At 41.5% G+C, this 9,983-nt stretch overlaps 1 non-coding gene and 1 pseudogene across 1 annotated transcript; both read left to right on the forward strand.

Moving 5' to 3' along the window:
* The first annotated feature begins 5,318 nt into the window (after positions 1 to 5,318).
* On the forward strand, positions 5,319 to 5,425 carry LOC147947643 (small nucleolar RNA R71). Its single transcript, XR_015595647.1, has one exon. It is a non-coding gene; the product is annotated as a small nucleolar RNA R71 (small nucleolar RNA).
* A 3,688-nt stretch (positions 5,426 to 9,113) lies between these two features.
* On the forward strand, positions 9,114 to 9,979 carry LOC104779160 (FBD-associated F-box protein At1g61320 pseudogene; annotated as a pseudogene).
* Positions 9,980 to 9,983: the final 4 nt, after the last annotated feature.

A 9,983-nucleotide genomic window follows, 5' to 3' on the forward strand; every position in this document is an offset into this window, starting at 1 on the left:
ACCTCTCGGTCTATTGGTAGAATTAAGAACACCAATATAGATGGGAATTTATAAAACACAAATATCCAAGCTAAGACATCCTAACCGATCAAGAACACAAAATCATCTATCCCATCTCTAGAAACTTTACTTTACTACTCAGATCTCATTGAAAGAAGCACAAAAACATAGATAAATGAGAATTGCATTGTATTAAAAATAAAGTAGAGTAGAAGAGTGTAGAATAGAAAAATGCAAAAACAAATAAAAATGAATCCTAACAAAGTGGAAAAAGTGTTTGATTCGCTCAAGATCTCTCTCAGAAGCTCTCGCTCTCTGGTTTGAGTGTCTACGGCGTGCTAGGGCAAGAGGAAGAAGAGGGGGGATTTATATATGGAAAGCCATTAACCCTAGCTTCGCAGTCCTGCCCGAGGGTCTCCTCGATGAGGTGCCCGAGGATGAGCTCGGGTTGTCCTTTGGATAGGTCTTCGGATTGTTCTTCCTGCTCTTGGATCCTCTTCGATCAGGTTGGTGTTCAGACTGTTCTTCCTGCTCAATAGCTCCTTCGGGTACATGCTCAGATTTGACCTTGTATCTCCCCATTTTAGGTTATAAAGCACTTCTTTTCATCCAAAATATGCAAATGCAAGAATGCAACACCCTAAATGCGTATTCCTACAGTTGATGACCTAAAAATGCTAAGGTTAGGGTAAAAACAATGCAAAATAAGGACAAAAAGGGATGATTAAAACATGTAAATTAGAGAGTTATCACCGCCCCCGGATCGTCATCCGAAGTCGATATACCAACTATACTATCAAGCCACAAAGTCTTAGAATATAGCAGTACAAGGAGAATCGAAGTCCCCCAAGAGCCATGAGCAAACAATTCTGAACACGTCTGAGTCCTATCTCTAACCAGGTTTCCTTCCTGTGGCTTGCGTAGAACAACAAAATACCCTACCAACCACATATCCCCTCACTCGAATATCTCATGACCACGCAAGGATCATCTCAGTGCCACGAGGGCCAACATATGTCCTAAACAAGACCGCCACAAAGGCCAAACAAATGTCCTAAACAAGACCGCCACAAAGGTCAAACAAATGTCCTCAACAGAACCGCCACCAAGGCCAAACCAATGTCCTAAACAGGACCGCCAAAAAAGCAAAACAAATGTCCTAAACAGGACCGTCACCACGGCCACTCGTCCCAAAGGACCGTCACAAAGACCACTCGTCCCGAAGGACAGCGTAAACAGACAACTCTGGCTAAATAGCCCGCCACAAACGGACTCCAAGCTGGCCCTGCAGGGCAACTCTGGTTAAATAACCCTGGTCCCCACCCTTTAACAACCTTCTCACAGGACAAGCTGTCACCAATTGATCTGCAAACAATAACCTACCAATTGATCACCAATTGTGACAGCTTGTCTTGTGGGAAGGTTGTTAAAGGGTGGGGACCAGGGTCCGAGGAATGTCTGGCGCACCAATAACCTACTGGTGGATTTGGATGAATAGTTCTTGTTCACAGTGAGGGGTTAGGATTGATGCCCTGCAGGGCCAGCTTGGAGTCCGTTTGGGCGGCTAGCGGGGGGCTAGCGGGGTCCACGGACGTTCCGTTGGGGCAGCTAGCAGGGGGCTAGTGGGGTCCATGGTACGGGTTGTCACAGCTCCTCTCCATCCATTTGGGTGCGTAAGCTTAAGTGGGAGCTGAGGCACAACTTGCTTTGTCTTGCAGCTCCTTGATCTGTCTTCCCATTACCTTCACTGAGCCAGTGAGGTCCTTTACCTTCTTTGCTAGGAACTTGTTCATCCTTTTCAGCCAACCGATCCTCTTGTGAGCTTTCCTCACCCCCAAATGGTTGCTTTTGAGAGCACACATACTCCTCAAAATCATACTCATCCGAGTTGTCTCCCTATCCGGACCTTGATACTCATGACGTTGGGTAGGATCATTTGAGCTGCCCCTGCTGCTGGATGGACAAACTTGAACAAGAACATATCATTTGGCCTCTCATAAGCCAAGAATCTCGCCAGCGTGAGGTAGTCGATGTCTAGCCACCTCGGCTCATGTATCACTCCCTTCAAGGGCACATCGCAAACTACCAAGATTGGTGTGACCAATCCTCCAATGGAGATCTCTCCAGCTCCATCCCTCCTCTCAGTTTTCATTGCCCAAGACTTCAGGTAGAAGAACTGATCGAGCAGCACAAAGACCATACTAGTGTCCACGTCATCTCCAACTAGCGGTGTACCATCCCTAGCATTGTCTAAGACTCCACACAAGGCAATATCTAGCAGCTGGAGCTCATGATCATTCACATTCCTAGTCTCCTTTCTAGCAAAAATAGTGCAGACGAGGGACTTGTAAGGAAGCTTGTCGCCTATTGTCAGCCTTGAAACCGTATAGCTTTTCCATCTCCTTGAATGTAAGCCGGTACTCCTTGTTGCGCACGGAGAAGTTGATGAACCCGATCCCCCTGTCAGGTAATAGGGTCGGGTGGTCTTCATAATATTGCAACCGCAATGTGGAGAATGAACCGTCTCCTCCTCATAAACTTCAAGGTTGGTTCGCATCATCTTGCCCGGGTGGCATATGTCGAACAGGAACTCGGAGTCTCTAGCGATGCCCAATTGCTTCATCGTTTCTCGGTGGGGATAGCCGGTACCAACGAAGCTCATCTTGCGGAGGACCTTGAAGAGCTTCGCCGGAGTCTCCACCTCTTTTTGCTTCAGCCTGCGCGAAGCTCGGCGTGTGCGTTCCCTCTGCTCCTCCTCTCGGTCACGGCTCTCTCAGCCACCTTCTTAGCCCTTTCTGAGGCTGGTCTCTTCCCTCTTCCAACCGCGGCTCTGCATCTCAACCTAGAGGCTGGTCTCTTCCCTCTTGCAACCGCGGCTCTGCATCTCAACCTAGAGGGTATCTGCCCGATCAGCTGCTCGAGTATCTGCTCGGGTTGGGGATTGGAAACGTCCACTCAATGGTTGGGAATGCGAAATGTCTCCTCCTCCCTGGGAGTCACGAGCTTCGGCGGTCTCACCTCCGGTTCTAGCAGCGGTGGAGGTTGATCTGCTCCCCTTCTTTTGGTAAGTCTTCATCTTTGGTGCCATTGGTGAAATCCTTAAAGATAGAGAAAAACTAAACTCGAGATCAATAGGGTTAGTTCCCGAAAATTTTAGAACTTTCGAGTTTGAGAGAGAGAAGAAGTAAAAAGGAAGAAGTTCCCCAAAAAAAAAATTTCATCTTTTCCTTTTTTTTTTCATCATAAATATGTAAAAATCGAAAATAATGCAAAGTAAACAAATAAATAAATTAAAAGAAAAACAAGAAAATAAAAAGATACCTTTGGGACTTCCTCCCAAGTGAGCTTGTTTTAAGCCACTAAGCTTGACTCTTCATGCTCTTTAAGCATGGGCATTGGCAGGGAGAGGTTCTGGAATCCTCTCCTCTGTAGGAGGTTCATTCAATGGATTTTCCAAGTTTTGTCCAGGTTCCACAGCAAATGTAGTGTTGACCTCTTCAAGATGCTTGGCTTTTCTCTGCTTCGTCTTAGTGGAAAAGGCTTGACCATCAATGATTGGCCTTTTAATTCTTTTCTTGACCTCAAACTCCATCTTGAAATGCTCTATATGCTCAATTTTGATCTTGCCTTGTTTAACGTCAATCACTGCTCCTATTGTTGCTAAGAATGGTCTTCCTAGGATCAGTGGATCATCTGGTTCTTTATCCATATCAAGGATCATGAAATCAGTAAGGACTTCCACCCTTCCAATCCTGAGAAGTAAATTTTCCAGGATCCCAATCGGATGTCTGATTGTGCTATCAGCCAGAACCAAATACAGACTACTCGGTTTAAAACTGTTGAACCCCATCTTGTTAGCAACTGATAGTGGCATGATGCTGACTGAAGCTCCCAGATCGCATTAGCAAATTTTGAAAATCTGAAGTCTTATCGAGCATGGCAAATTAAAAGAGCTAGGATCCTCCAATTTCTCCTCGATTCGCAGTTCAGGATCAAAACACACCCCGCTCCTCAGAATTTCATTACCAATCTCCCTAACAGCTTCATTAACCTCAATCTCCAGCTGAGTTGTCTCCTTGATGATTTCCTCTCGTAGTTTTTGTGGTGGCAAGAGCTTAGGAGGTGGAGCCTTTCGCTTGGCCATACGTTCTGCAAGCGCTTCTAGTTTCCCTTCTACTGCTTCAAGCAGTTGAGGTTGGTCTGCCATCTGAACGTCTACACGATGCATCATCCGATTATCACCATCAGGTGTGACATTGGGTTCAGCCTCGGATAGTTCTTCAGATTGTGATTCTCGAACCGGTGCTCGATCATCAACTCAATCACTCTCATCGGGTAGAGGCTCGGGTTCATACTCAAATATGTAGTATTTGGCCTCATTTATCTCATAGTGATCCATAGCCACCCCATCTTGAACATCACTGTCCTCAGTGAGGTAGTCCTCGTAATCATCATCAAGGAAAATGGCTTGAGTAGTGGCATAATCCTTTGGGTTCTGAACAGCTTTACCTGGAAGCTGGTTGATCTTTGGAGGTGTTTGGTTGTTGTGGTGGCCGTCGAGGTATCTCAGCTTAGTGTTGAGAGAGTCATACTTAGCAGTCAAGTCGTTGTATCCAGAATCGATCTTGTTGCTCATCTCTCCAAAACGTTTGGCATTGTCCATTACAGCTGATGCTTGACTCTATATCATTTGTTGAATCAGTTCGCGTCGATCAGCTTCTTGGGATTGGCTTTGCGGGCCTTGCTGTGGTTGGAATCCAGGTGGTGCAATTTGTTGGTAGTTGCCAGAGTACTTCTGCTTAGGAGCGTATCCTTGATTGTATTGAACAAAAGGCTTTTGCTGGCCTTGGTTCCTTTGGAATCCGGTTGGGTAGACTTGGTCTTGAGGATTACCAACGTTGGGGGTACGGTGGGACAGGTTTGGGTTTGGTTTGTAGTTGTTTTACCCCTTGTTGTAGCCTCCTTCGTTGGTGATGTAGTTCACATCCTCAAGCTGAGCATTCTCCCCATCTTGTAGCAGAAACTGCTCTTCCTCGGAGATGGCATGGACATGCTGCTTCTGGCTTAGGAGCTTATCCAACTTGTCATTTAGGGCTTTCATGTCCCTCTTGTACTTGGCATCGTCTTCTCTAGTGGATCGCACAGTCCAATCGTACTCCTCATTGTAATCCCCATCAGTTTGAGCCAAGTTCTCCACTAGATCCCAACCTTCGTCGACATCCTTGTTGAGGAAGTTTCCATTGCTTGCGGTGTCCAGCAACATCCGTACTTTTGGCACCACTCCTCGGTATAGTGTACATAGCAATGAAGCATTGCTGAAACCATGATGAGGGCATCTGGTAGTGTATCCCTTGAAACGTTCCCAAGCTTCGTTGAACGTCTCATTGCTCTTCTGAATAAAGCCGGAGATATCATTTTGCAGCCTTGCAGTTTTGGAGTTGGAGAAGAATTTGGCTAGAAACGCCTTCTTGCATGTTTCCGAGGTGGTGATGGACTCCTTGGGGAGTGATTTCTCCCAGATGTGTGCTTTGTCTCCCAAAGAAAATTAGGAAAAGCCTGAGCTTGAATCCAACTTCACTAACTCCATATATCTTGGTTAGGATACAGAGCCTATCAAACTCATCTAGATGATCCAACGGGTCCTCCATTGGCAATCCATGAAACTTGTTGCTTTGTATCATCTAAATGAGACTACTCTTGATCTCAAAATTGTTGTTCTGGACAGCAGGTGGCATAATGCCATTTCTTTTAGTGTGAGTAGATGGAGCATCTCCTGCTCCGATGCTGGTCCTCGCTGGACGAGCTGGTGGACCGTTCATCATTTCTTCCTCTATTGTTGTTGGTTGTGGTTGTTGGACTTGTTGTTGACGTAGTAGCCTAGGTCTGTCGATGTTTTCAATAAAAGGACTCAAGTGTTCGCTACCTTTGGATCGTTTTTGCATGCACAAACAGTTGACCGAGTGAGTACACGAGGGTCAACTCGATCCAGGTGATCGAGTGACGGGTCAGGTGGGTACTCGAGTTGTACCTGAAATGCAAGAAACACAAATACGAAAGTAAAGTGGAAAATAGAACTTGATCTAGCAAGTGCTGAAATTCTAAACGTAGCAAATTAAAATCAACCAAATGGCAACGGCGCCAAATTGATAACAGGATTTTCACCCAGGGTATCAATTCCCTATGCAGTTGTAGTACAAAGGGTTATCAATCCAAATGGTTGTTATGCTAGCAGATAAGATATGATCAGAACTATGTAAGTCAAGCCAAGCAATAGTTGGGTTTGATCTAACAATCCTAAAATAAACAAAGAAAACGAATATAAACAAGAACCACACGACCTAAGCACTCGATGCAAGCATTCGAGTACAGGATCGGGTGGGGTGATCACGTAAACACGATAAACAAGAACAACTCGAAGGGCTAGACGAAGCAGGTGATCGTGTGCCTGTTCGGGTAAGTGATCGAGTTATGAATAAAAGTGCAAACAATCTAAATACGAAAGCTCCTAAGGATGGGGTACTCAAGTCCTAAGTGTTCCTAACCAATATGGATATCCTTCATGCCTCAAGCAAATATTCCCTAGACAATGAATCTCTAAAATCTTGTTAAAACACTCTCGTTATAGAAACAATCAACCTTAATCACTCCCCTACCCAACTTTCATTGGAGAAACATGACCAAGCAGGCAAGTACATGGTCGAGTTGACCAAGCCGCCTCTCTATTTTGTCCTGTAGCCATTTTAGGGCTTCCCTACTTTTCTATATATACCCTTTGTACTCTATGGCCGCTGAAAAGCCACTTTTACAGAGGAAAAATATCAGAAAACTTAGTTTTTATCCTTTTTAGGATTTTAGCTTTTAAGTTTACATCATCAGCCACTTTTAAGCTTTTTCTTTAGATTTTCATACTAAGATTATTTCTCTCAGCAAAGTTATAGATCTTCATCTTATCTTTCTAATAATGCAAGTTTCATTGATTTCTGGGTTTATGATTTTGTTCATCATGTGTTGTTCATCTGAGTAGTGTGTTAGGATCTTAGGGATGGATTAGGCTGGATGAGAGTTATTGTAGTTTACACTGATCAAGCTTGATTGTTTAAATACCTCTTCTAGATTAGGCATGCTCTATGCTGTTCTTATATCGGAGAGGGTAAGAACAAATCCTAGGTTGCTTAGCATCATACCAATGTTTAAGTTTCTGGATAATACTAATGCTAGAGATTACTGTACCTATCCCAAGAGATTGGTTGTATAGGAAGGTTTTTGACTTGTGATGATCTGGATCTTTATGCCTGCTTTTATATGCAATAGCTAGTGATAACTAGATCTAGTAGTATTTAAGCTTGATTGTTATTGTCATGAGAATGGATTAACAAGTATAGAGGATCATTGTATAGAAATAGCTCACTGTTGATTGAGGTTTGTTGATCAGTTTAGATTAGTATAGCTCAAGTCCAGCCCATGAATCCATCCCTGGGACCTTCTGTCTGTATTGATTTCTCTATGTGATAATTGTTATCCGCTTTCTGTTGGATTTACTTTCAACCTGCTCTGTTTGATTGTTAAGTTTGTTGCTGTTCTTCGTACCTTCCCACTCGACCTTGTACTCGATTGAGCATACGATCGAGTGCCTGCTCGAGTCCATTTCCATGCTCTTACTTTATATCTTGCATCTTTCTAGTTTCATTCTTGTTTCATTGCATATCTTAGTTTCATTTATTATCTTGCATTTAGTCTGTTATCTTAGTAGTTTACATTCTGCATTTACATTTCTGCCATCAACTGTTACATCAAAACCATTTTCATATTTGGCTTAACTTAGATAAGTATTCACATCTTGACTGCTTGTATCATACTCATTATGGATTGACATCTCTTATACTGCAATTGCATAAGACTAATTGAAACCTCTTGCATTCCACCTGATCATATATCTTTGGGTCTTACCTTGTGTCTGTTATCTGATTGCATCATTCATACATTCATAAGTATTTCAAAACCCACAAAAAGATTTGTTTCAATCCTATCGAGAAAGAATTCAAGGTTTTCTGCATAACATCCTCCAAAGAGCATCAAGTTCTAACACTAGGACTGGAGGAGAACTCTCCTGGAGAAAGTTTGAATGTTTGAATGTTTGTTTCCGCATTATCCTGGGAAAATGAGCAATGCGATATGCACCATTGGTGTTTTATATTACATAAACTCTAATTCTATGATAGTATGTTTTGATGTTATGTCTGAGAAATTTTAGTTTTATAGAAATAAAAACATATGTCAACCTTTTGTGTCTAATAAACAATAAGGGAAAATTAGGTGTCCTAGTGCTTTTTCCTACATTGATCTTGCTCAGCTATGGCTTCTAGATGACACCAAAAAAGTGAAATGGTCGAAGCAAAACTTTGTTTTGCCAAATACAACCTTTGAGGCTATAAGGTTAACTGATACAGGTGAAATTTTGTGCGCATCAATTCGTTCTACCTGTCTATTCTATGTTTTCTACTATAATCTAGAGAAAGAAATTGTTAGGAGAGTTGAAAATGAAGGAATTGAAGACAAGGTATTGATGAGTCAAGATGGACATTAGGGAATCTCCAGTGATAAATGCTAATTACGAGAGTTGCCCACATAAATTAATATAATAATAAGAGAGGAGAGAAAGAAGAGAATGTTTCTTCCGTTGGTTATGCAAGCAATGTTTCTCAGCAGATATAAATAGCTGTTAACTTTTTAGTATTATTATTAATAAAAAAATAATAACAATATATATATGATTAAAATAATAATTTTTTTTAAAGAAACCATTACTGCGTTGTTGTGTTGTTGATGGTCTTGTGTTGTTGATGGTCTTACCCTTCTGAATTCTTCATCTTTCCAAACAATATTTAGAATGTGATGTTTCTGAAATAACATTGATCTAGATGATCAAATTTATAAACAAACCTTTTTTATAAAAGGCAAATTTATAATATGGCATAATTATTGTATTTCTTAAATGACAAAAGGAAAGAAATCTCAATTTGACAAAAACAAAAGCAAATTACATATCTATATTTCTTTCTCATAATATATATATATATATATATATATATCATATCTTATTACTAGTGAAATCCATGGCTTCTCCTTCTAAGAGAAGAGAACTGGAAAGATCCTCAAATAAGAACATGAAACTTACTCAAAAAATTCCCGATGATATGTTGGAGCACATCATGTCCAAGTTTCTTCCATTGCAATCACTTTTACGAAATCGTATTCTGCCCAAAAGATTTAAGAATAGAGATATCCAATCTCTTAATCTCGATTTCAGTGGAATATATTCTAAAAGACGTAGCCAGATAGAGGTTGTTGGCATCATCCAAAAAGTATTCAACCAATACAAAGGATCGTAGATTGACAGAGTCGTTTTGGTTATCAATCATCTTGGTGTAGAAGATAAAGTCATCTCGTGGATTAATACATGTCTGGGTAAAAACATCAAAGAGATTGTCCAAGATTTTGCCAAATCCAAAAAAGTTATGGAGATCCCCATCAATTTTTCGGACTTGGATATCTACAAGATTTGAAGCTGCGATCATTTAAAATTTTAAATACTAGACAATACTCCGAAGGTTTAAAGCTCTTGAGGATGCTCTCACTTATACGGAGTGAGGTGAAGAAAGAGACGATAGTTGCAATTTTCAGCAACTGCATCCACCTCGAGTCACTAAAACTAACAAAATGTCGGATGGATGGTATGTTGAGCATACAGGCTCATAATCACAATAAATTCAAGTCGCTTGTTTTGTCTTCTATGCTAGGGCTTTGGGACATCTATTTGGAGGCACCCTCTTTAGAAAAAAAAAAATCAATAGATACGTCATTCCATTTAACCTTGGGGGAACATAGGCACTTAAAGACACAAACCTCCATTACAATCGAAATTTTAGTCCTTATTAAAACTATAGATACTTTTTTGATTTATTACATGCATCATTCGTAAATTG

The sequence above is a fragment of the Camelina sativa genome, chromosome 3, assembly GCF_030686135.1.
Source record: "Camelina sativa cultivar CO46 ecotype springtype chromosome 3, ASM3068613v1".
Classification (NCBI taxonomy): domain Eukaryota; kingdom Viridiplantae; phylum Streptophyta; class Magnoliopsida; order Brassicales; family Brassicaceae; genus Camelina; species Camelina sativa.